Source organism: Colius striatus, chromosome 1 (assembly GCF_028858725.1).
Source record: "Colius striatus isolate bColStr4 chromosome 1, bColStr4.1.hap1, whole genome shotgun sequence".
Lineage (NCBI taxonomy): Eukaryota > Metazoa > Chordata > Aves > Coliiformes > Coliidae > Colius > Colius striatus.
The window spans coordinates 135,060,538-135,087,070 of record NC_084759.1 but is presented as its reverse complement, the minus strand read 5'-3'; the positions used below and the strand labels follow the sequence as shown (position 1 = coordinate 135,087,070).

The window sequence follows — 26,533 nt, the reverse complement described above, 5'->3', positions numbered from 1 at the left end:
TGCATGTATATTCTTGAAAGGAAAAAAGAAGCTTCCATACATTGCAGCAACCGTGCTTTAGAAATACCTATTATTGCCTATGGAGCATTTTCTAACTGCATCTTTTCAAGTAAGAATCTTGCACTTCATTTACAGTGATAATTTACACTGGAGCAGCATGCTTTATTTTTGGCAATCTTCTTAAAACGACCTAGATTAAGATTTCTGATCTACCTCTCTTGTAGGTAGAAGTCTTCTTGTTATAAAGGCTTTTAATGTTTTTTCCTCTTTTGTATTAGTTGATGAAAATATGTACTATGGTAGCCCAGGTTCCTCTTACTAATTGGATAAAATGAAACAACAGACTTGATACAAAAATTAGTGTTGAAATATCCTTCATGGCAAGATTGACTTATTTTGATGGGCTCTGTTTCCCTGTTGTGGTCGTGTGTGTGTATGTGTTCTAGCTCCAAGACTGACATCCTACTTTACTGGGTCTGTCTGTCTAAATGTTACAGAACAGATGGTTAATTCAAAAACAAGAGTATTAACGCTGAGTAGTTATATCTGATCTCCTAAAAATGAGGTTGCCAAAATAAGCTGCTGAATTTGATGTAGCGGCTGAATTGGTCTTTTTTGATACAAAGGCATATCTCAGTCTAATGCCTAAATGCAAGGAGGTTGGTGATTTAAAAAACTTTTCAACTTCATTTCTCTCAGAATCTGTAACTTGAATCAGTAAGTTGCTTACATATTGTAGGGCTCCAGGAAGATAAAAAGGCTTATTTCAAATCCATTGTTGTTTTTTGGGGCTTATTGCTGTAGTCCTGACTTTTAAAAGTAGTAGAGACAAATTGCAGCAGTGAAATAAGACTGACGTCCAATTTCTAATGTGCTGTGATTTGATATTTTTCTTCTATTTAAGTGGTCAGTGAAATGACAAGAAATAAACAAATTGTTAGAATAAAGGATTATTGTGCTTACAGGCTAATTCTTTCTCTTGCTGTCAACAAATAGGATAGAAAACGAGGCAGGTGTTATTCCAGAAGAGACCTTTAGGTCATCTAATATGACCTGCACACCATAGATCTGAGGTTTTTTGACTGGGTTTAATAGTAAATGAATATACACACATATGTGCTGATACAGAAGGGATTAAAGGATTTATTTTCTGCATTTATCCTATTGGGATTATTTCGTAGGGACACCATTTCACACTAACCTACTTTTGTACTTTCAAATGAAGCAGATGAACAGACTGCTGTTTTATCTCAGCCGTTGGAGAGTTAAATACTTAAGGTTCTTCAATAAGCTGCTGGAAGTTGTAGTAACTTTTCAGGAATCCCGTGACCTTTCAATCCTTTCTTCTATGGTGGATTGAGTATTTGATCTTAGAGCTCTGCATATGACTTTTGGGGGGTTATATTTCACTTACATGATGCCGCAAAATGAGCTATTACATTTATTACAAAACTTTATCTAAAATCATAATGCATGACATAAAGGTAACTTGATCATTGTACAAAAGTTGGAGAAAGCAGCAAAATTATTTGTCTATGTTTCTGTCTTGATAAATGCCTGAAAGTTTAAAAATTTCAGGCTTTCATATTTCATTTGCTTTTGCTGGTTCTTTAAATGTTTAACTCAGTGTATGAAAGGTGTCAGGCAAGCAGTTGGAATCTGAATCCTTCCATCTGTTCATTTTGTACCACAAGCTTTGTAGGTAGACTTGTGCTTGCTGGGTAAACATCTCAGATTTTTGTGGGATAGCCCACAGTTTGCCATAGGGAGGACATTACTTTACTTGGCTGCATTTTAAAATGGTAGGTGAAGTCTTGATTTCCTTGTGGCTTTTGGGCTTTTCTTAGAATTATCTGGTTTTGGTCCTTGCTAAATTTTGCTTCTCCTAATTGACCTTAAGACACTTTTATTTCAGGAACTTTGACAGCTCTGTTGAGGCATCAGCAGCATCATTAGGCTTCTGGACATTGATGGTAATACCATTGTCAGAAATACCATCTATTTGTCTGCTGAGCTGTGATTAGGGCATAGGGTTAGATGTTCCTTTCTCAAGTTCTTGCTCACAACTTGAAATGGCCTCTTCAAACCTGGCAAAAGAACAGAGTTCAGGAACTAGGGAAACCTTGGCAAAGCTTGGAGAAAGCAGTGCATTAGGGAAGAAATTGGCAGAGGCACCAAAGTGTCTGAGAGCAGATGGAGCATTGTCATCAGTTTCAAAATCAATGTAAATACTTCCAGAAAATTACTCTTCCTTTGCTCTTGCCAAACACTAGGAACAGGAGCCATAAATACCATTGTCAAATTGTTTTAGCTGCCAGTGAGCATATTGCATTTGTAATCAACAAGTTGCTATTCTCCCTTGCAGTGCTAGGAAGTGGCTGCTGCAGAAGTAAATGTTGTTTAGTGGTGATAAAACACACCTTTTTGGTTCTTGCTTAAAGACAATGAATTTTTACAGTTTAAAAATCTCGTAGTTCTGTTGCTGTGCAATTCTGTGGGTCATATCAACAATAGATTTGTGTTTTAACAGTTATTCCTTGTGACTGTGTTGTATGGTACAACTTTGCTCTTTTAGTGTGGTTCAGTGCTGTTAACGAGCATTGGCTAACATATGTTACCATCATGTAACTAGTAACTGATCTGTCCTCCGAAATGTACAGTTTTAGGATGCTGTCAGTTTCTAAAATGTGGCTAACTGGTTACCACTAAATTGACCACTGTGGTGCATGGTTTATAAGGGGATGGCTGCCCCTAAATGAAAATAAGGAGCAACAAGGCAGGATGAGTTAGTAGATCACTAATGTATATGGCATCTCTGTCTCTCTTGAACCCTTGTTATCCAAGGGAAGCAAGTGTTGCAGTAAAGATTGTAAGATGGAGAGTGTTTGGTTTTAAATTTTGAAATCTCTGTACTGATCCAAATTCCATTTCCATGGAAATTGGAAGTTTAGTACTCTTGTGTGTCAACTTAAGCTGCTGACTGGCTCTGGTGAGACCAAATTGTTCCCTTATACAAAACCTTTCAGGATCGAGAGTTGTGTTGGTATATTCGCACCACATATTTTGTGGAGACTGAGAAATTATAACTGGAAGTATTTAATGTATTTAGTTTCTGATAAATACTTAACTTTTAGATACCCAATTTGTAAGCGATTAAAGTTCAGAGCTCAAGCTGGGTTATCTAATTATTGAATTGTCATGTACATAATGTATAAGATCTTTTCATAATGTACAACACAGTTTCTTTCCTAATGGGAGTAGTTTCTTCATATGGTGTAGTTTTATAGATGATGAAGCAAACTTGTTTCTTTTATTAGCTAACTGTGCAGTAATGCAGGTGCCCTCCCATGGCTAGTACCAGCCATGGAGTGCTGCACATTGCATCAGCTGCAGTAACAGCTTCCATCTAAGTACATTCTGTGTCCAAGTGACCTTGGGACTCAACTGCAGCACCTCATTATGAATATTTTTGGTGTTCTGGTTATGCTTTTGCCAGCAAAATAGGAGCTCCCACACCTGGTCTGTGTGGAGTTTGTAATGGCAGAATGGCTATACCAACCCCAGGGGAAAAGTAAATGAAGGTGTAACTTTCTGGAAGTAGCCCTGAAGGAAATTATGTCTTGCCCTGCTTCTAAGTGAAATGGTGTTGTTGAGAAGATCAAGGAGAATACAAAGAATATACTAGTATGTTCAAGACAAGAGTTGATAGGAGAAACTTGCAATCCTTTCGTTAACAGTAAGTGTTCTCTATTGTAGGAAGATAAAACTTCAAGAACAGAAAAGTTACCTGGTTAAGTAGGGGTTTTTTTGTTTTTCATTTTTTTTCCCTAATAACTTAGACATACTTTATCAGTGTTCCACTTTCACTTACTTTTAGCTGTGTTGGAGAGCACTATGATCACTGCAATTATTCTTTGAAAGCAAGTATTCTTTATGGATTGGCACTTCTGTATTTCTGTAACTTGTACCATTCACTTTAGTGTACAAGAACATGGGACAGTAAAATTATATGGAGTGTATGGGGAAAACAGCATTATGTTAGAGATCTGTAGTCAGAAATGTGTTCATTTATTCTTTCTTTGGTGTAATATAGTAGTGTAGTAGTACCTATGTGGGCTGTTAACTCTGTGTTTGAGTCCTTATTCTGCATGTAGAATAGCTTCACCAGAATCGCTGATGCCAGTTAGGAATTTAACAAGTGCAGTAAACTAGGTTCTTTTCTCTGTCAGTAGGTATATGAAGCTTAAAATATTCAGTTGTCGGTCAGGACAGATGACTTTCCACACAGGTAGTGCATTCTGGGAGCACAGCTGGCATGCACACTGCACACTGTCCCAGATGTATATAAACAAACAAGATTGCAGAAAGAGCTTCTCAATTTTGTGTGCAGTAATATGGCAATTTGATGATAAACTGTTTGGTAGGTAAATAGTATTACTTTAGCACTTAAAAAGTTAAAGCTTTCAGCTTTGTATATAACTGCAGCAAAGTGCCATTTTGATTACAAAAGAAAAAATGAGTTAAGGTGGTTCTGAAGCAGTGTCTGAGAACTTAGCAGTGATATCTCCCAAACACTTAAGAAAAATTATTTGCAAGTATGAATTTAAGTAGCATTTTGTACATTTTAGGGTTTCTATTAACTGATATAAGTATCAATTTATTCATTAGTATATCTTTTCCTTTAATGATTATGAGGTTAGTAAACTAAGTAGTGTCAGGAGTGAAAGGGGAGAATCATTTGATGTGGACATACTCTTCTTTCTTGAGCTGAAATCTTCTGGAAATTAGTATTTTTATCCACATTTCGGTGTGCTTACTCGTTTAGGTGCAATATAGCAGGTTTGTTTACAGGGAGGTTTTCTTGGGAACCTGAAACATTGCTACTGTGATGGCAGTGTCCATCACCTCTTGGGGTAGGAGATTCCAAGTTCATTTTAAAGTATAGGAGACTCTCCACTGCTGTGATGGACAGAATTCAGATGGAATTTGCCAATATAAAACTAAGAGCTGGTAGCAAAAGAGATATGATTGGAGGAGAGACAGACAGAAATAACCATAATTCTCTTTAATTCTCAAGAGAATAATTCTCTTACTACCTGTAGAGACTAGATGGAGCTAAGGAATCTTGCTAGTTTGTGTTATTTGTCTTGTTTGGAAGGTGTTGCCATGTTTACTATTTGGCAATGACTTTTGTTCTCTGTTCCAGCAGTCAGTAAATCTAAAAGCTAATGATGAGTTTTAAGAACATACCTGTGGAAGGTAAGCCTTTACTTGGGGAAAATAACTCCCAAGCTACCTGCAGCAGAATGCAGAAACGGGAAGTAGCCCAGTGGAGCCTTCTTCAAAATGTTACTTGAAGAGGTGCTTAACATATAAAAATCTTCTCACCCTGCTGGAATTTCTTATCTTGCGTGTGAATTTAAATGAATAAATATGAAAACCTCAAGTAAACTTAGGAACTTGTGTAGCAGGTGTTACTTAAAGGGACAAGCCAGAATCTCTGTGTGCCCATATGGGCAATTAATCATCTGCTGCTTAGCTGATGAAGAGGTTATACAGCTGCTTGTTTTATCCCTGGTGTTCAGTTCTCCCATGATTACTTGACTTCTCCCCACTTTTTTTTTTTCTTTAAATCTGTGACCTATTAAAAAAAACCCCAAAGCTTTGTGTGATGCAAGTGTATCATAATTGATCCAAAATCTTATGAGGTTTAGTTCCTCTCACAGGTGGGAGTGTTCTTATGCCATTCTCACTGAAAATGAGGTTTTGTCTGTGTGGTACAAAGGTCAAGCAATTTGAGCATAACAGGTATTGGCTACCAGGTATTTTGTTATTTATCCTTTGTTCAGTGTATGTAGAAAGTGGAGATGGATGTAAAAAACTTCAGAAATGCTAAGCTTTTTTCCTTTTTTTCCACCTCCCTGTAATATGTCTAGATAAGACAGACACATAACCATATATAGACATAATAAACACAATAAGTAAGATAACCTTGTTTCCAGTGCTATTAGTCGGTTGTTGATACCAGTAAGTAGCTGTCTTCTCCACCCAGAATCTAAGAGCTAAGGTTCTCATTCACGTCATTCTTAGGCATAATTTGCTTACCAATAGTTACACTACTTGCATGGTAGTACTTATTTTTAGAAGGCTCAAGGAGTCATACTGTAATTGAATTACTGTGCAGGGTGATCTGATCCATTATCTAGCACATACTCAGTCCTGCTCAAATAGTGTTTAATGGCATTAAATAATAACTATATTAGTACTAGGAATAGAATTGTTTTCCCCAGAATCATACTTTAAGTAGAAAACTGGTAGCATCTCATATTTTTGTATTGTAACGCAGCTGAATATCAAATGAAAGGACTCCAACTGCTCTGGGTCGTAAGCATTAGGCCATGCTATCCATAAAGTAGAGAGGCTTGTACTTGACCGTAACTGATTTTACTTAGAACAAGGACTTCATGTACTATGCTATCGATGAAAGCAAATGAAATTGAAAGTCTTTGATGCCTCTTGAGTTTCTTTTGTATACATGCAAATGTTAGTAGTGTCAGACCTGCAGTTATATTCGTTTTCAGAAAAGGGTGACTTCTGACTCATCTTGAAGAGATGAAATGCTCCTGTCGCTGAAGACAATAACATTAGTCCATTCACACCTGGGATTAAAAACTTGGTTTTGTCTTGATGACTTAGCACTCAATCTTATGTTCCTAAGACTTACATAGGCCATAATCCATGCTATGAAAATAACTTTTGGTTGTCTTTTCAAGTAACACACACATGAAGCCAATTCTGAAGTCCTTATTGTGGTTGGTTTATGAGCATACTTAAGCTGATGAATTTCCCTTCTACCCCTTTATGACAACGTGCACTTGTCTTCCAGATCTAATTTAGGCAATATGTATTTAATTAATGTGGTTGGCCAATATAATCAACCTCTATGCCCCAAATGATATTTCCATTTGGTATCTTAATAGTTATTCTGAGGAATCGTGTCCTATTATGTTTCTAATGTAAAACATTCTTAGAGCTTAGTATTGATGTCAAGTCACAGCTTAGTCTGCTCTCCTTCATAGAGCATACAGACGTGGGATTTTCCCTTCTGTAACTGCTTTGTAACTTGCCTTATGGAATGCTTTCATATTTTCCTGTATCTTCCAGTTTCTGTGACTTTCTCTAGAACATTGCAAGGTTCTCAGACTGATTTTTAGGTGAGGCTTTTTATGTTTGTATCATTGTTGTGTTTTTTTTTTTTTTGGTAAATGAAAATAGGGGGTGATCTATGAGTGAGAAACTTTCTGAACTCTGCATTCAGTTTAATTTCCTTGTTTCTTTTTGAATAAAACACACACAGGAGACGATTTTTTTTCTGGATGCATTGCTTTAGTTTGGTGAATGAACTTTCAGTTCTAAATGATGCAATGAAAGCATTCATTTGCAAGAGGATATGGTGGTGTAGATGTGTTTTACCCTTCAGGTTTCCCTATGAGGCTGCTGTCTGTGCCTGAGACTTCATGGCAAACCTGCTGTTATGGTAAAAGGCTTTTCTAGGACGTAAGATACTACAATATTAAATATTGTGGAATTTTTTTGTGCATATTTTGTGTAAATAAATATTTCAACTATGCAATAATAGCAATGGATGGTATAATCTCATAGTCAAGTGACATGAACTTTGCTTTTATTGCATTAGTCAAGTAATATAAACTAATTTCAAGTAATGTTAAGTGGGAAAGAAGCTTGAAACAGAGTAACTTTTCAATTGACAATTCTACTGGAAAAAATGAAACAATTTGTTGGTCTGTTAATGGCAAACTGCCAAGAAAATGCTGATTCTGATTTCAGTGCACTTCAAAATCTTATTAACAAATTATGTAACAACATATTAACACTTACTGGCACTGCAGCTTTAGTAGCTTAGGAAGCTTCACCTTAAAAATTGTGTTTTAAAAAATTTTCTTTCTAAGAATCAAATATCAAGAACATGGTTTTTGGGTTGTGTGGTTTCATTTGTTGGGGTTTTTTTGTGTGACTGTCTTACCAGTGTAATATCCTTTTATTACAAAGAGTTATTTTGAGGGTTACAGAACCAGTTTTTTGTCCTGTCTCACACTTAAAAAATATTTAGTGTAACGAAGAAATGATTGCATGATGATGACTGGGCACTTTTTGGGAAATTCAGTAATTGCTCCTATATTGGGTGTTGTATCCTGTGCAAAGTATATGCTTTTCTACACCAAATCAATCTCAAGGGCAAGAAGGACAAAAATTATTGGAATAGAGACTAGAGAACGAGATGACAAACAAGGAATGTATTTTGTAGAATGTACCTGAGAAATGGAAGTGGATAATAGGGGTGTCTGGGCATATTAATGCTGGAGGGGTTTGTTTCATGCTCTACTACATAACAAATATAGATAACTTTTGTTGCTCCTAATCATCATCATTGTTGGATATAGCCTTAAAAAAATTTAACTACCTCGTCTAAAAGTCTAGACAACTTTCTGAAAGTTTTTCTGGTGAAACAAAAAGTGCTTTGCTACTGGTTGGCAGCAGACAGCACTTTTTGCCTTTCAGTGGAGAAGGCATAGTGAATATGAGCATGCATCTGGTGGAGAGGGTGGGACTTCTGAGGTGTTTTGATGAAGACCTAGATTTCAAAAGTATCTATTCTTTCCATCAATTGCAATGTTGTTCCAGTTTGTGTAATGCTTTGCTGTCCAGGTGAACTCTGCTCTAGCTGGGAATGCGTTACTTCCATGCTGTCACTGATCAGTGCTTGATCTCACTGGGCTCTCACATCTGTCTGGTGAACAGTTGAAGAAAAGCTAGTTTCTGCCTTCTGCAAATGTCACTGGCACAGTGGGGTGAGGTGAGATCTTAATTTCTGAAGTTGTGTTCTCTCCATGTGCTATGTAAAATCTTCTTATGTTTGTTCGGGGTTTTTTTTCCTGCCGTACAGTGTTGTAAAACTTGTGGATCAGCTGTTAGATTTTTGGGTTTTTCCCTGTCAATTCTAGTGGTCTATTACTTGTGATAAGGGATGACTTGCTCCTGAAAATGCTGAAAAGAGGCTATGCTAAGCCATGAATGCAGTCACGTTTGATTTCTGTGTAGCACAGGTTTGAAAGGCAATGGTCTTGCTTTGTTCATTATTAGTTTTTTCCCCTCATCTTGTTTCTGAGTTCCTGTAAAAAATTTTAAAAACAATATTAAATGTTTTGCCAATTGTGTTTTTCTAGTCCTTTTGTGAGAATTATTAGCTTTCCTGTGATAATCATGTCCTACAGAGTTATTTGAAAACTGCTTACTTGTCCTTTATAGCTCTTTTTCTTGTAGTCACACCTGCATCACAGATCTGCACTAACACAAAGAACTCCAGTGTTCCTGAAATAAATTTGACCAAGGAAACTAGTACTGACTTGGCTTGTTAGATTTTTTGGGGGAGCAAAATATGTCTTTCAAATCAAATGATACATTTCATTTGCAAGTTAGAAGTGCTTGTGCCCAACTTATGCTTTTCATTAAATGGTGTTGCTGCCCTTGTAGCTGGTTTGTAGTACTTAAAAAAATACCTAATTAGCAATAGTTTCACTTTAAACTCTGGTATTGGAAATATAGAGAAGTCTCTACAGAGGTAGTTGGTGCTATGTCAGAAAACCACCTCTCATTCTACGATACAGAATTATTTAGCTGTAGTCAACCAGGTGAAAAATTAATCAATTTTTGTGATTCTGTCTGCAAAGAGAATGGTTAATCACTGCAGCTAAATTTAATACCATGTGCAACCTATATATTCTAAAAAGAGATATAGATTGAGATTTTTTTTTTTCTTTTTTGGAGATGAATAAAATTTTCATTGCTATGGGTGTATTTCTTCAGATAATATCATCAGTTGAAAAGAGCTCAGACATCTTCCAGTGGTTATAAACAGCAGTAGCTAATAAAGATGTTTGAATGTTGGTTTTAACTTTAATAATTAAGGTGTCCTTAGTATTTCTGGAAGTGGCACATTTTCTATCTGTGAAGTATTGTTTTTGCTTAATATCTGGTTAATCTTAAACTGTGTAAATGTACTTCAAAGCTTTTGATAGAATTAGCATGGTTATGTTTTAAAACTAAGTCCCATTAATTGAATGAACATAGTTTTTAATCCTTAATATTGATAACTGACTTGTATGTTGTATTTTTTCACAAAAAAAAAGACTTAAAGATGATATAGTATAGATTTTTTTTTCACTTGCTGGGGCAACAAGAAAGATACAAGATAAAAGAAAAATAAATACAGACTTTCTGTGGGTATTTGTACTCTTTCTTTCCAATGGAAGTTTAGATACCTATATGACATTTCCATAAGGACCTAATATGTGAAATATTGCCTGCTTAAGGACATTATTGAGTCTTTTTGTGAGCATTAGGGCTTCCTACTTGATTTGCTGATGGATGCTGTCAGTGGGCTAACTATTGTTTTGCACTGGTCTCTTTTGGAGGTGGAATTGTCTATGTCACCATAGGAAGTAGTGTAGGTAAGACAAAGCTTGACAAATTCACATTCGGTATGTCTTAAGTAAATAGAAACATTTTTGTTTGAATTTTTTTCAGCTCACTGCCACAGAAGATCTTAAAACTAGAAATTGGTGAGCATTCAAAAGTACAGCAAAAAAAAAAGCGATCAAGTGATCTATGTAAATGTTGAAAAGAACAGCATGGAGGTGGAATAAAAGTACTTTCTATAGTGTGTAATATACCAGTGGTGTAGGACAGCTACAGATTTCTTGGAAATGCCATCAATACTTCCTCACTACTCCTTGTTACTCTTGCAGCGTTATATATTACTTTAACCTTGGAAGAACTGAATCTAAATTATGGTTAAAGGCTTACTGATGGGATGCGTTGAGAACATAGGGGTGAAGTACCTGTCTTATTACAATATCTCTGTAGCATTTCAAATGAGACTAAGGACTGTGATACACCAAGTTAAAAAAGTTTAATAAGCTCATATGCATCTTAGTAGCTTTGAGCAGGTTCTTAACCCATTCTTGCATTTTCTCTTCATTGTTGGAATCTGTTGTGTTAAGTCCATTTACTGTCAGGTTTGCCTAGTGAAGGAAGGAGCTGATTAATTTTTAAGGCATCAAGTAAGGAAGTAAGGATTTGTGTCTCTTCTCTGATTTGAAAGCCTCCTAAGACTTTCCAGTAGAGATAAGCCCAGGCATTAAACACTGAGTTGCTTATAGCTATAGTTGTATATGGTTTTATCTGGTGGAGGATGTGGGAGAGAAGTTGTACATTTACCAGTGATGTATTTGCAAGTTTTGTGGTATCAAATGCTGATGCAAGTCCTGCTTATAATGCAGTATTAGAGCCAGAAGTCGTGGGAGAGTAAATCCTATAACAGGGTAGCTCAAGTCACAGGGTACCTTTTTGTTCAAGTAATTTCATTTGTTTCCACTTGGTTTCTTAAGATCCTTTTCTTACATCGTATGAAGCATAAAAGGGGAAACATACATATTTTCCACAAATATGTATTTTGCATCTTTTTGCAATATATGTATATTGCAGAGAGGTAACATTGTACTGCAGCTTTGTGATGAAGAGTTTGGTCACTATGTAACTCTTCTACTTATAGTTTGATTGTTTCTTTGTCATGATAGGTGTACTTATAATGCTACTGTAAAGCCAAGCTTATACTTTTCTAGATACAAGCTGTGCATCTCATGCTCTAAAAGCCTTTTAACTCTTTCTGTGGGCTCTCTCATTTTCAAAGAAGGTCAAAACATCCTGCTCAGCCTCTTTTGTCTCAATAATTTGCCATTTTAAAAATGAATTCATTGTTTGTGAATGTTGGTTTTTAAAATATGCACACTTTGCCATTCCCTGTTTTGAAAGTTTCACGTGCAGATGGATTCCACTTGCCCTTAAGGAAGAAGCTATCCTAAGGCCTTAATTATGTCTTAGATTTCATTGAAATCCTAGAAACTGCAAGTGAGGACTCATCAGAATAAATGTAGTTTGCATGGAATCTGAATCATTGTTAACTAAAAACATCTCTATATCTTGGGATACCAATTTAATTTTTCTTTTAATCTATTCTTCTGAACTGTAAGCTGGCTGAACAGGAAATAAATTTGTAATACCTTATCAAAAACATTTGCAATTTTGCAAACAAATAGCTAGGCTTGGGGAGGAGGAAAACTGAATTTATTAAATTGTTTCTAGACGTAGTTGAAAAAAGCTTTGATTTAAAAACCACCAACAACAGAACAACCAGAAAACCCATAGCATTAGTTTGAGTCAGTATTTTGCCAACTTTTAAACAGATCTGGACAGCTTGTTTTTTGGCTAAGCTTTGACTTAGTCAAGAGAGAGGCTTGAAGCTAAGCAATTCTCTGAAGTCAGTGAGGATCTTCAAATTCCAATGCAGATATAGGGGTGGATGATTGGAACTGCTTCTTGAACCCTTTAAGGGTCTTCACACTTCTCCTGGCAACTGGTGACAACCTATTAAAGCCTTTTGCATTCCATGAAGCAAGTTGTTTCAGTGAAGGAGTAAAACTTTCTGTGTGCTGGGATTTACATGTTGGCACGTGTTAATGTTGTGGTACATCTTTAGAGCATGCTTGCCTCATGAGTATTTGCAGGTTTTTGGCTTTGAACTACAGGAGTCTGATTAACAGCTGCAGTGTGTATGTACCTCCCACATGTTGTTACAGTGCATGGGACCTTTTCAAAGGGAATTTGGAGGGTTTGCTGGCTAGTGCTCTAAATCAAGAGAGAGACAGTGCCAAAGAAGTCTGAAAACAGCATAATGGATTTGATAGGTTTTATTGCTGCTTTTCTTTTTATCTTTTTTTTTTGTTGTTGTTAATGGCAGCAGGATCTGAATCCTGCTTTCAAACTTTGAAGAAAAGCTTTCTATTTCCTCTGACTTATGTTGAGTATTTATAATTAAGTAACGAGTCTTTACTTTTAATTAAGCAAAAAAAAAAAAAAAAAAAAAAGAAAAAGAAAAAATGAGTAAATGGCTGTTCAGTTGTCAGGAAAGGTCTTTGAATGTAAGTGATTACTTCTGCCCTGGCCTGACTCTGGAGTTAATGTGTAAACTTCAGTCAGTTAGGAAATCTTATTGAGATTTTTCTAACTTGAAATTCTTATGAAGAAAAAGCTTTGGGGATATAAAGGTTGTCTCTGTTTCCACTGTTTCAGTTCTTGGAGGGTCTGGTTAAGCTTAAGCTTTGTTACATTTACTTTTGCTTTGCTCTGCAACATACTGTTTAAACATCCCATTATCTTCGTTATTGTAACATACCTTTTTATGGTTACTTTCTTTTAATTTGATCTAGTAATCTTGAACAGTTATCTACAGCATTCTTTATAAAAATAGCTTCTCCCTATCTCCCATCTCATACCTTACATTTACACAAAAATATACATCCACTAGTTTAGGGGGTTTTTTTAACTTTTTCCAGAGAATTGAAGTACTGAATGGTAGGGGTCATGTTTACGTGAGAAAACTTGTTTGTCCTTTCCATTATAGCTGCAATTAATTATTTGCATTTAACAACCACAATGGTTTCAGATGTGAAGAGGTTGATTTTAAAGTGACAGCACCTGCCAATACCATAAGCTGAACTGTAGAGCCTCTTATAGGAGAGTAGAAACAGTGAGCTAATAATCTGCCAGGTTTTTATATAAACATTTTATATAAAAATATTTTTTTAATTATTAAAAGTTGTTAAAATGTAGCAACTGGTGATCCATCTTAAACTTCTGCTTAAATTAATACCATCGTCATACATTTAGAGTTTTTTTAGCTTCATAAAATATCTTTCAGGTTGGGTTGTTCCTGCTCTACTATAGACAAGTATGTTGAGATTTATCTTACTCCTTTTTGGGGGACTGTTTTTTGGTGGTTTTTTACCTTTCCTTTGAGATGAGCAGCCTGACATGTTCTCTAGCCTGTTACCAAACACATCTGATTTTTTTCTGGTACTTCTGAGTTAGGATCTTGAGTGAGTTAGTTGTAATTGGCTTCCTAGGTGACGGAAAGACATTGTCATCCTGTTGCAAACTAGGAACTAAATCCCAGACATGTTTTCAATAATTGTAAACCTAATCTAAACTTGGACTGTGAAGTGTTACTTTTTTCTTACTTAAAGTGGCCTTTAAAATATTGACTTTGTTGCTAATGACACAAATATGTTTTTTGTAGTAGATAAAGCAAAACCTTGCTATTTACCTTTGTATTATCAAATAAGTAATTTTCAAGGACTCTAATGGCATAAATGATATCTTGAGCATTTCTTGGTAGCTGGTACTTGGTTGACCCTGCTTCTGTCAAGTGGTAATGAGGTACCTGGTAGTGTCTAACTAGATATTATAATTACTTCTGAAAAGGTTGTGGAAGTCTTGACTGCTTTCTATGAAGTTTTCCTAACTTAATGTCTTTATTGGGACAAATGCAATGGATTTACTGACTGCCATTTGAGATGGAGGTAATGGCTTGTGACAGAAAACAAAACTTTTCTCAATCTCTTACATTTGTCTTGTACTTGCACCTATGCAAGGTCTAAGAGTACTTGAAAATCTTTGTACTGGGAGGATTACTTCTAGAGTATTGATTAAACTCCTTTCGAAGGAATGCAGCAATAGCAGAAAACAATCAACTTTTTGTTTGTTTTCCATTTGACTCATTGCTAATTGCAAGGAAAGAAAAAGGTAATTTGGATTCCACTGACAACATAAATAACTAAGAAATTAAAGCTACAAAAACCCAAACAAACCTATCATAGAATGGTAGGGTTTGGAAGGGACCTTTAGAGATCATCTAGTCCAACCCCCCTGCAGAAGCAGGTCCACCTAGATCATGTTGCAGTAGCTGTTACAAAATGCTTATTCCTTTGCTTAGTAACAATTCAAAAATTATTTATAACATATTATAATCCCACTAATCATATTTCTTTTTACGTGTTTGGAGGTGGGGGTACATGACCATGGAGGACACGACACACAGATACTGGTTGAACATGATCTCCTGTGCAACATGACCTAGGTGGATCTGCATCTGCAGGAAGGGTGGACTGGATGATCTCTAGAAGTCCCTTCCAACCCCTACCATTTTATGATTTGATGGTGGATATTTATTTTCAACAAGGATAAATGCTTGTGGAGGAAACTGGAAATTTGCAAGCTTTCAGGCCCAGCTTTTACTCTCTGCAGGTGCCATCTGTTTTTGTATAACCATGAAATGCATAACAGCAGTACACTTCAGAGTTTTACCTATTATTATCCAGTGTGTGCTTTCAGTTAGAGACATTCAAAGTTCATTTTACGGAAACTGACTATCTGCAGGTGGAAGTTACATGAAAGAGACGACTACTCAAGAAAACTTACATTGATACTGAGTTATTTTATATACAACAAATGATGTTGTCTCCTACTTTTTCATGTGCATTGGTGCCAAAAACCCCTGAACTAGTGAGTTTTTTTCAAAACTTCTTTTGAAATAAAGGTCTCCTAACATGTTTGCACAAAAAGTCTGTTTGGCCCTTGAGCACCTAAACTTTGCCTTGTTTGCAAAAGATACAACCAAGAGATGGGCTTTCATGACTGGAAACTTTGTCGTTTTAGTATAGTTTTTACATTTTCATACTTTTTTTATACATTTTTTAATATTTTCATAGGATTGACATGGGAGGAATTCACTGGCCCTATCCTCATAGCAGTGGTGAGTCATGCAAAATAGCTTGTGCTGTTGTTTCATTGGCTCGTGTTTCACTGGACTGTTATTTTTTGAGCTTTTGGCTCTTACAAATCTGGATTTGATTCCCAACCAAGTTCACTATAAATTGAGGAGTGACACGTAAGGCAGGAAGAAATGAAGCAGGTAGAGAGAATGGTACAATTTTTGGCTGCAGATCTGATTTCTACTTTAAGATGTGATTGAAACTGTGTATTTGAAATGAGGAAAAAAATGTGTGGAATCAAATGTGAAGGCTATAGTGCATGTAAGATGGCAATCACAAAAGCAAGCACTGCGGGCCTTTGCAAAAGGTGCAGATTTTCTGTCCTGCTAGTTTTTGCTGCTTCTGAGCACTGTCTTTGTTGAAATGCTTAGTTTTATTCTGTACAATTCTAAGAAAGCTGGAATTTGGGAGAGTATTAGGAGTGGATTATAACCTTTTTTGCCAAGAAAAGATAACTGAAGTTAACCTTTAAACCTTCTGGGAAGTCACTGTTTTAGATGAGAACTTTCTTGCACGGAAAGAGTTAGTTTGAAATGCAGAGCATTGTTAAAGACAAATGGGGATCTTGTCATTGTTGGCTTGTGTTAATGCTGAACTGGACCAATTTGAATTTAGAGTCTGTGGTGACTGTTTGATTCTGATATCTTAATTATTTTCTGTTCCTGATGTGGATTCTGCAGACTAACTTAGTCGGTTTTAATACAAACACTGCACTAACTCATCATGCAGCATGATGCTGTGTAAACAACCTATGAAATCAGAAAATAAATGGCCTTTGTTTGCAAAGATAACAGCAGTCTTGTCAGGATGTTTTTAAAAATTTAATAGTCTTCCCAGACTTCAATATAAATTGTTATGATGTGGAAATAGAAATTGTCTGTCAATACCTAAAAAATGAAGAGTTGTTCCTTAAAGTTTTGTAATATATTTCAGTGAACTGAAAGAACTATTGAATTCAGTCTGTATTGCAAACACAGGCTAAACTACTGCTTTGCCCCTAGTTCAGTCATTATGTTGTCTGGGACACATGCTCTATGGCAAAGGAAGAGAAATCTAATTTTATTCTTTATTAGTCCTATATCTATGCATGTCCTCAAGTACAGCAACGCATGTAAATTAAAACCAAACAACCCTGAAATGAGATTCTTTTTTTTCCAGTTACTGTTAATTAGACTTTTCCTTTAGGAAAGAAAATAATGCAAATGCCACGTGATAGTGCTACCATTTTTATGTACTAACAGCATTCTACCACTTCTGTATTGCCTGAATACCTGAAAGACTCATCCAAATATACTTTGAGACATGCAGGGTTAATAACTTAAATGTTTTAACTTGAGTTGATCTTTTCAAATGTCTTCCTGTGGTTCTAACTGCTAGGATTAATAACAGAAACTAACTCTCTGCACTTTCTGGAAACTTACAACCCAAACAGGTCACTGGATATGTGAATACACAGACCTAATCCTGGTTTTGCTAAATGACACCTGATTGTATTACCTCAGTCTCTTTCTCTCTTTCTTTAAATATGCAATCTTACTCATGTTCTTTGAGAATCTGTGCAAAATAATCATATGTAGGCATGGCAAGAGTTTGATGCTGTGTTTGAAGAACTGGTAGTCAAAAGTGGGCAGTTTGCTTCAAATGCTAAAGAAAGCATGTAAAGTGATGGAGCTTGTACTTGAAATCTGCAGAGCAGACTTCGGTTGATCATGAGCAAAAAAGACTTGTTGAAGAGTTCTCTTTTTTTTTTTCTGATAAAGCAAATTCTTGCTGTAACTTCATCTTCTGTACTGCTATGTTGGATAATTAGCTTGTGAAGCGAGTATGAGTGCATCTTAACTACAGCACTGGAGGCAAGACAGTGTTTTCTAAGGAAAGTCTCTGATCAGCAGTCTCCAGGAACCTTCTCACTGCTGAAGAAAGCAGATAAAAGCCTGCTATTGGTTTCTGTGTTGCTATCCTAGTGTTTTCCCAAATGGAGTTGTGCAGAATATGTGAGGAGATTTGAGTACTGTAGTGCATGCACGGTCTCTGGATGAGTCTTGATGGCTCTCTGGTGTATCATCATGTCCTTTTGAGCTCAAGGTAATTGTTACTGTGGCCTTTAATGAGATGTGTTGCCAAGTAAAATGTAAATAGTTTAGAGGAAGGAAAAAATCATGTGCCCTACCTGTAAGTACACTACATTGTGATGTCCTCTTAGATGGTGCATTGTAGCTCTCTTGGCTATATTGTTTAAACAAAAAGAAAATAAATCAAGTGGTTTTCTTTTTCCCTTTTCTCAACAACTGGTACTCCAAAGGTTTAAAACTGTGTTTAATTAATTCAAGCCTGTTATTCCTGGAAAGCAAAGTATGGAAAGCAAATGCCCTTTGCATACTTGCAAGGAGGAGACTGACAGGCAAAATTGTAGCTGCTTTATAATTTTCATTTCATTCTTTTTGGTTTTTGTATCAACATGATTTTTGTAGCACCTGTTTTTCAGGACCAGTAGAGTTAAAAACTCCAATGTCATGTTTGTGGAGCGATGAGGGAATAATTTAGAGTCATATGTGAAGTGATTATTATCCCTTTTTTTTTCTTTTCCTGAGAAGAGCTGAATAGTAGTTAAAAAAGAGGATTTACATACTTACATCTGACTAATGTGGAAAAGGATGCTAAGGCTGTTGCTCCTAATAACACAGGATATAGTTTAGAAAACACACACAAACCTATGTGGGAAACAAACATAGGCTGCTCACTCAAATGTGACAACAGGTTAGTGGTAACATAGGCAGGACTCAAAATCTAGTAGTCCAGACAAAACGAACAGAAGCAGACATGGAACTGAATGGTGTAGTGAAGGTAGGCTTAGATAATTCCTCTGTCCATTCTGTTTAAGGTTTAGGTTGCACTGGGGAAGAGGAAATAAACTTTTTTGATCTTGTGACTAGCTATGTTCTACAGTCAAGTGAAGATATGAATAAATGACTACAGGTGAATGCTCATTATATTCTCCTAATGTTTGCATCAATCTTCTCGCCATAGGTAAGAGTAGTAGCCAAAATAGGGGGTTTTTTACTGGTAGAGTCAGTAAAGACAGAATAGTGAGCTAGCAAGGGAGGGAACTACCTTCCTACCTTCTTTCTGCTAGTATACCCCTAAATTGTCTTGTCAGCCTTTCCTATATTCCATTTTGACACTCAGTGTGAGGACACCATCTTATCCCTGCATACCTTCATACCACAGACTTTTTAATGAGACATCAAGCAAGGATACTACTTGCACTAACAGATTTGTGAGAGGTAAGCTTTTTGTCTTGCCAGGAGCCATATACCAATTCCAAATTAATTTTTACGTAGGTGCTCATAGCTGCTGAAGGCCAATTTTTGATTACCAGTGATGAGAAGATAGCTGGGACAGTCTGACCCAGATGGGTGGAAGAACTCTCTAGCTCCCAGTACCTGATCCTTGTCACTGCTCTGTCCAAAACAAACATGTCTTTCACCACTGCCTCAAGGCATTTAGAAAGTCATCTATACTTTGGATATGATGGTGTATCTCTTTAGATTGTGCCTTCAAGGCTAATAATTCATAGTGGTAGGCTCCATGTGGTGTCTGTGGTCTTTCAGAGTTGTCATTACCTTGATAGAAGCATAAGCTAGCATTGTGTATCTCCCATTACTTCCAAGAACATTCTGATCTTGTTAAAACTACAGCTGTGCCTCCTGGGAGATAATGACTCAATCTTTTGAGATTATTCTTTCCATATTTTTTTTTCTTTGGTGACTAGTTTCTACTTCAACAAAGACAGAAGGGTCTTTATTTTAAAGATTTCCTGCTTGTAATCAAGGATACTCCATTCCTGTATTTAAAATAATATTTGTTTTGTTTTTAAAAGCCATCTTCATGCCTTAAGATGGTGCTTCTCCGTAAGTTCTCTTTAAGTGTCATAAACTGCTTCATGTTTCTTCCGAACTTCATTTTAAGAAGATTACTTTGGTTTGCATGAATTGGGATATAGTTTTGGTCATCCAGTAAGCTATAGAATAACTATGAAGAACATAAAACATGATTTAAGGTAAAATGACTTGTTACTATGCCAGTCCTATTTTTATTCTATGTGAGTGGCCAGATCACAGTTCCTTTACACATGTGTGTCTGAAAGAGGCAACCTCATTTTGAAAATAATTTCTTGTTCTTCCCAGTCCTCTTCTGCACTATAGACTATTGAATAATAAATGTGACCTACTCTAGGAGGTCCTGCCCTGGCAGGGGAGTCAGACTAGATGATCTTTCAAGGTCCCTTCCTTCCCTTGTGATTATATGATTAAGTCAAAGAAGTTTTGGAAAAAATGTTAGTGGGAACAAGTCCTTAAAAAGGATGTTTTGTATTTTCGTATTATCTAAAGCGTGATGACTTGTTCAGTTTGCTTTGGTTGGTTGCTAATGCCATCATATACTCAGATGACAAATTTTCTTTAGTTCTTCCTTCTTCCATCATCAGTAGGAAAACCCTTTCTTCTTTGTTGGGTAGACTGTATGGTGTGATGAAAGCAGTTGCTTGGGATATACAGGAATAACAGACTCTGTGTCTCTAAGATGTGTGACATCTTGGAGTACAAGAATGTTCTAATGTTGCAGAGAAACTGTTGCAAGCGAAGAAAATTAGATCTTTGTCTCCTTTGTTATCTTTTCTATGCTCTTGAATTTTCAACCTTATACCCTGTTAGAACTTATGAATTAAGTAGAAGGGGAATGCTTTACCATACTTTAACATTTTCTTTATGAACTTATCCAACAGTGTGTGTGTGTGTGTGTGTATATATATATAATTTTTAAGAGGATTTTACCCTGCAGCAATGTGAAACTGGTGTATTCCTACGCCTAGTGGTACAGAACAGCAGAACAGAAGCAGAGCAGTCTCTCAAGCTTATGTTCAGTTTAATGAAGCAATGAGTCTGCTTACGTTTGATTTCAGTTCTCTCCTGCCTCACAGTAGAGTGCAGTGTTCCCACCTGCAAGAATAGGAGTTTCCCCACATACCACAGCTAGAAATCTTACTCTTCAGTTCTTCTTTCCTGCCGTAGTGTTCCCTGCACATGCAGTGTTTATTTCCTCTGAGAATAACCTGGTCGCCTGCATGACTGTACCAGTTTGGAGACTCTACACAGATTATGTAGCATGTTGTGTGGAATTCGTCATCTTGGTTCATCTTGCTAAGAAATCTGGCCTCTGAGGAAGTCTTTTATTGTGGCATCTCTTCAAAGAAGCTCTTTGTTTCAGCTGCTTGTGGCCTACTTCTGGCATTTGGATGTATGCATCTCCTCAGAGCCTTGTAGGAATGGAAATTACTTTTAATACCTCTTGTTCTATCTACTTCTGTTTTGGTTTTGTTCTGTTTTTTAAAGGTAGCTTTAAAATTTTACTTCTTGACTCAGTATGTTAGGGAGCCTAGGCAGCAATTTATATTTTATCCTTACAAGCAGATTCAGTAAGGTTGGGCTCCTTTCTTGTTGGCTTGACTGGCTTCTCCCTATTTTCGCGTATCTCTGATACATTTCAGCATCAGGATCTTCATCTACAAGTACATACAAGTACATTGGGGCTCTAATCTACAGGGCTGCAGTGTGAAAACAAAGAAGACTTTAGTATTTTCCTTGGGACTTCCATAAAATAAAATGCATAAAACATCTCCATTAAAATGTCTGGATTGATGAAAGGAAGGGCGGGGGGAAGCCTTTTCCTCCAGCAGTGGCTTGGTTAATGGATTTATTGTTTGTACAGATTTTGTCAGGAAGCCATATGGCTTGAGGAAACAAAGAGGAAGTGGCTGATGTTGAGAATCTGATTTAATAGAGGTCCCTAAGGACAGAATGTGGCTCTTATCCTTACTCCTTCCCACTCGGTTTGCAAAGTGGTCTGAGTAGAGCTTTAGTGCTTCAATAGAGTTAAGGATAATGCAGCTCTGTTTGAGTGGAAGTGTCAGTCCCTACTGCTGGGTCATCATCACAGCTGCTCCATTCTCAGGTTTAAAATCCACTATTCCTTGCCAGTTGTGAAGTATTCTAGAGTAGTTAACCAGGAATAGTAACTGAAATGTTTGTTACCTGTGTCTTAGCAGTTGATCTCCTTCCCATAGATGAACACAACTGTAGCATTTTGAAGCTGAGCTCTTGATAGTTTGGGGTAAGGTGGTACTGTTCTCTCTACTCTTCTCTCTTCAGCAAAATTTAACTGTATATGTCTCTGGATTAACTGAGTCACCATCTGTATACTACAGATATATTTTCCTCATCTAACGTGTATATAGGGTTGATAGGTAACTGGGCTCAAGCACTGGCGATTTAACCTCATGTGATGGATTAAATGAATGTTCATGATTATCTACAAATGTTTGACTCTGACTACACGGTGAACAAATCTGAGTAGAGAATCTAAAGCAATGTTCTATAATGTAGCTGTGGAAAGCACAAAACATCACTTTACAAAAACATATAAAGTTGTTACTTTACTGACAATTCAGGAATTAAGTGAATATTTATTTGAATGAAAGCTATGTGTTTAGCTGGTGCTAGTGAACAGCTCTGGCAAGTACTATGAGAAAACCAGTTTATCTTGACAAAATTCAGTGGTTGACAACAGTAGAAGAGGAAATGCTAAAAGACTAGAGGAAACTTTTACTGATTTAGATCTGTTCTATGCTTCTGTAAAATTCATATTTAGTGTTACACATAATAGACATATTCATTTAAAATATTCAGAAAGTCTTTGGTGGTGAAAGTTTAAAAAGAACCTGTCACGTGTTCTCCTTGGCTTTAAAATAGCATTAGGCAGTGTTTGTAAGTCTGTCACGATGGTGCTATTAAACGTCATTGTAGCAAACATCTCTTCCAAGCTGATTAATGTTAGTCTTAATCAGCAGTTTGGGATTTGTTACCCTTTGCCTCGTTTGTTTGACATCTTATGCATGCATTGGCTATGATTCACTGCTTGAAAGGGGGGCAGGGCATGCAGTTCGAGAGCACTTGGAGGTTTTTACATCTGGAACTCTTCTAGTTTGAGGATTATTTTCCTTAAAAAGAAAATTAGGAAAGAAGATCATTTCACAATGTCCTATATTTATAATTTAGCAATGGTAGATGTTTGTGACCACCTAATACAGTGCTGAGTATTTTCCTGATGTTTTGGAAAGTCAATGAAATGTTATTTACCACACTTAGTTGTTTATAGCAGGAAGATGTCACACCAGGTATGAGAGTTAGCAAATTAAACGCAGTATTCCTCACTTCTTTTGAACTAGCTTTTAAAAAATAAAATACTATTTGTATGTAGCAAGCTCTTGCATATCTATAGGTGCTAGGTGGACAAAGGTGTTTTTCCAAAGCATTAAAGGGAGGACCAGGAATAGGACATTACCCTCAAGAAGGTTATCTTACTAATGTATAACAATGTGGTTTTTTTCTTACAGCAACTGACCTTGTCATCAGAGTTGAAACTTATGCCTAGAGCGGCAGATTGTACTAAGCCTACTATGTAAGCAGACATCTCTGTCTATCTTCATCAACAGGTAAGAAGTTATGCCTGAAAAACTCAAATAAGAGCGTCCCTTCTTCTTTCTGAAAGTACTTGCATATAAAGTATCTCAAGAACTCTAAGGCTTAAAGAACTTTGTAAATATATATTCATCACTCCTGTTTCTTCTTAAGGTTAGAAATCTGAGCAAAATTCCAATTCTTGTCTCTGTAACATCTGTTTTTTCAAAACAATTTGCAGACCTGCAATGGTCTTGTCACGTTTCTCTCCTGTGATAATATGATCCCCAGCTGTACGCCCCCTCCACCTGTATAAGAGGGAGACTCAAGGCTAACCTGCTACTGAGGAGCATGTGCTGCATAAGAGTAGACTCTTGTCCCTGACTCCCCTAATTGTCAGGTCTTCCTTGGCAGAAGCTCTCAGTGCCAATCAGCTGTTGGCTGCACATGGGTTCAAGAATTGCAGACTGCAGCTGCCTCTTGGGTTGTGCTGTTGATGTGCTCTAAGCAAAGGGCTCTGATCTGCTTTGGTTTGTTGGCATTCTTGAGTGTAAGCTCTCATTTCATTTGGGAAGGGGTACGTAGTCGTTTTTCTTCAAATAGAGGTTCTGCAAGAGAAGTACTGTGACTGCAAAAAATACCCCCTATTCCACCGCCAACGACCCTGCAGTCCAGCTACTTCCCACTCTTAATGAGAGTGTACATTTAAAGCAGTGCTAGACATAAGGAGACATCTTCAGCCTGGCAAGTCAGCCAAAAATCTGGAAGAGATGTCAGGAAAAGAGAACAGCAGCAGATAATGTTTTTCCTAACAATGTGATTATTTTTTGATGTAGTGGAAATGTCAGAATTTGGAAAAACAAAACAAAACAAACCCCACTATACAATATATACTGTCAGATTATGCATTGGTATTCATATTGCTTTCATTTATAGTCCTCTGTTCCATGCTGTAAAAAGTTAGTGAAGCAAGTGAGAGAAACAGTCTTCCAATGTGTTCTGGAGTCTGTGAGCAGAATGCATTTTGTTCTCTAGCTTATTGCAGTTTATGGGCCTCTCAGCTAATTTGTCATATGTACTTATGTAAGCTTTTAAGTGGTAGACTTATATACCAATCACACCTCTTTCAGAATTCTACAACAGCTTCTGTTGCAAATACACGGAACATAAGACAAGCTATTATTTTTGCAAATGGTCAAAGTATTTTCTCTTTAACTATACTGGTCACTCACCTGCTTCAGTTATCAATAAAATACTACTACAAAATAGTGTATCTGAAGTACTGGCAAGCATAATGGTACAGCAGCTTTTTCTTACTGTAGACTGAAGCGCACCATCATTGGTGTGTTTTCCAGCCCTGTAAGGATAGGCAGTAAGATTGTATGGCTGAAAGTATTTGCTTTCATTGTCCTTAATGTGATATAGAAGTTTAACTACTAGAAATATATATACACATTTTAAAAATACATTCTATAAACAAGTAGCACCAGGGGAGGTTTAGATTGGATACAAACAAAAATTTCTTCACTGAAAGAGTTATCAAGTGTTGGAAGAGGCTGCCCAGGGAAGCAGTTGAGTCACATTCCTGCAGATATTAAAAAAGATGTGTGGGTGTGACACTTAGGGACATGGTTTAGTGGTGGACTTAAAAATCTTGTGTTGTCTTGGAGTCTAGCTTTAGGGACTGACACTATCCTAAGTTGTCTTGTATTTGGAAGGTCTTCTTGGTCATTCATTAAAGTTTGGTTATTCATTAAAGTACTTTCAGTCCCACATTCTAGGCATGTGACCTGTCTCTTTAATATGAATCAGTCTGATAATTCTAAATCAGGCTTTTCTAGAGTATTAATTGCTGCCCACAACAGACACAACATATTCTTACTAAAGAATATGATGATTCTGTGTGATGTAGCACCCGCAATGAAGACAGTCTTTTTGACTGAAACAGTTTACAGAATTGGTCTTTTTCCCAGATGGCATTTATCTGGAGTGCATATATCTATGTGTATTAACCTGTAATTCCAGGAAACTGAGAATGTGGTGGTATTTAGTCAGGTTTTTCTTCTGCCAAGTTAAAGTATTTAAGTATTTGTTGTGACTATTATTTGAGTAAATTCCTTTCAGTGGAGCAAGTCTGTGACTAGCTGCCAGGTGGCTAGCCTGTCACTCCTCTATTTGTCACTTTGCAACAAGCCATCTGTGGTGTGTGCTTTGAATGATTTTATTGTATGATAACAGGATGTATGTGCCTGTTGAAAATTTATCAGGATGGTGCTTGCCCATCCTCACTTGGGAAGAGTTACTTACGTGCCTTCACTTACTTTCCATTGTAAGCATCATGAATCTAATTTGTTATTATGTGACTTAAGTTTGCTCTTCATTTTGGGGCACAAGACATAAGGTCAGCTTATAGTATGTGGCTTAAAACACTTCTTTCCAGCTGAAATCATGGAATCATATAGACTTTTGTACTCAAAAAAAAAATTATTCTGAATCAATAAATAAAATTACAAAAAAAAATAACAGTACATGAATCTATTTCCCATGAGCTTTAGACAGTCTTTGCATCTGGTTCCCTTACCTCAGAGACAGGGTAGTAGAACTGAAAAGTGCTTAGAGGAGGACAGTAAGGGTGATGAGAGATATGAGCAATTTAGTAAGCTCGGACGCTTCAGCTGAAAAGAAGGGTAGTTTAATGTAGGAAAGGAGCCTACAAAACCATGAATGAGATGGAGGCAAGCAGGACTTGACTCACTCTGGGACACATGAATCAAATGAAGCTAATATGAACCTAGTTCAGAGCAAGCAAAAAGCATGTCATTCTCCATACCACAGGAATTAGGTCCTTCTCATGAAGCTGTGGAGACAGAAGAGTGAAAGAGAAATCCCATTGAGGTTAATAAAACAAGTTGTGCTTGTCAGGAGGTGGGACTGGTTGGGAGCCAATAGGGCTTTCAAGACAACCATGAAGTATTCTTGCAACCTTTTTCTTCTTCCCTAGGCATTTGCTAGGACTCCTTGTTCCTTTCAGGTTCATGGGTTAGGAATTTTAATGTCATTTTTTTTTGGTCTTCTTTCTTACTGAGGCAAGACCTCAATCTTTTCTACAAAAGCACCAGTCAAGGTTTCAGGTCCTGCTTTATGTTCCAATAAAGAGGCCCTACCCTTCTTATTTCTGCAGTTTCTTCATGCAAGTCATGTAGGACAGCTCACTCCTGTATTGAGACTTCAGCTATGCAAACCGTTTACTTTTGAATGTCAGAGTTGCAG

At 36.8% G+C, this 26,533-nt stretch overlaps 1 protein-coding gene across 4 annotated transcripts in view; it reads left to right on the top strand.

The window, feature by feature from the left end:
- The window catches only part of RASSF8 (Ras association domain family member 8), an 84,952-nt gene that overhangs the window by 15,294 nt on the left and 43,125 nt on the right, over nucleotides 1-26,533 (top strand). For 2 of the 4 annotated variants that reach the window (XM_062008807.1, XM_062008783.1), the window contains exons 2-3: nucleotides 15,687-15,730; nucleotides 23,200-23,298. The gene's annotated coding sequence lies outside the window, so the exon portion shown is untranslated. The remainder of the gene's footprint in view (nucleotides 1-15,686; nucleotides 15,731-23,199; nucleotides 23,299-26,533) is intronic. The other 2 variants (XM_062008798.1, XM_062008788.1) reach the window with 1 other exon arrangement.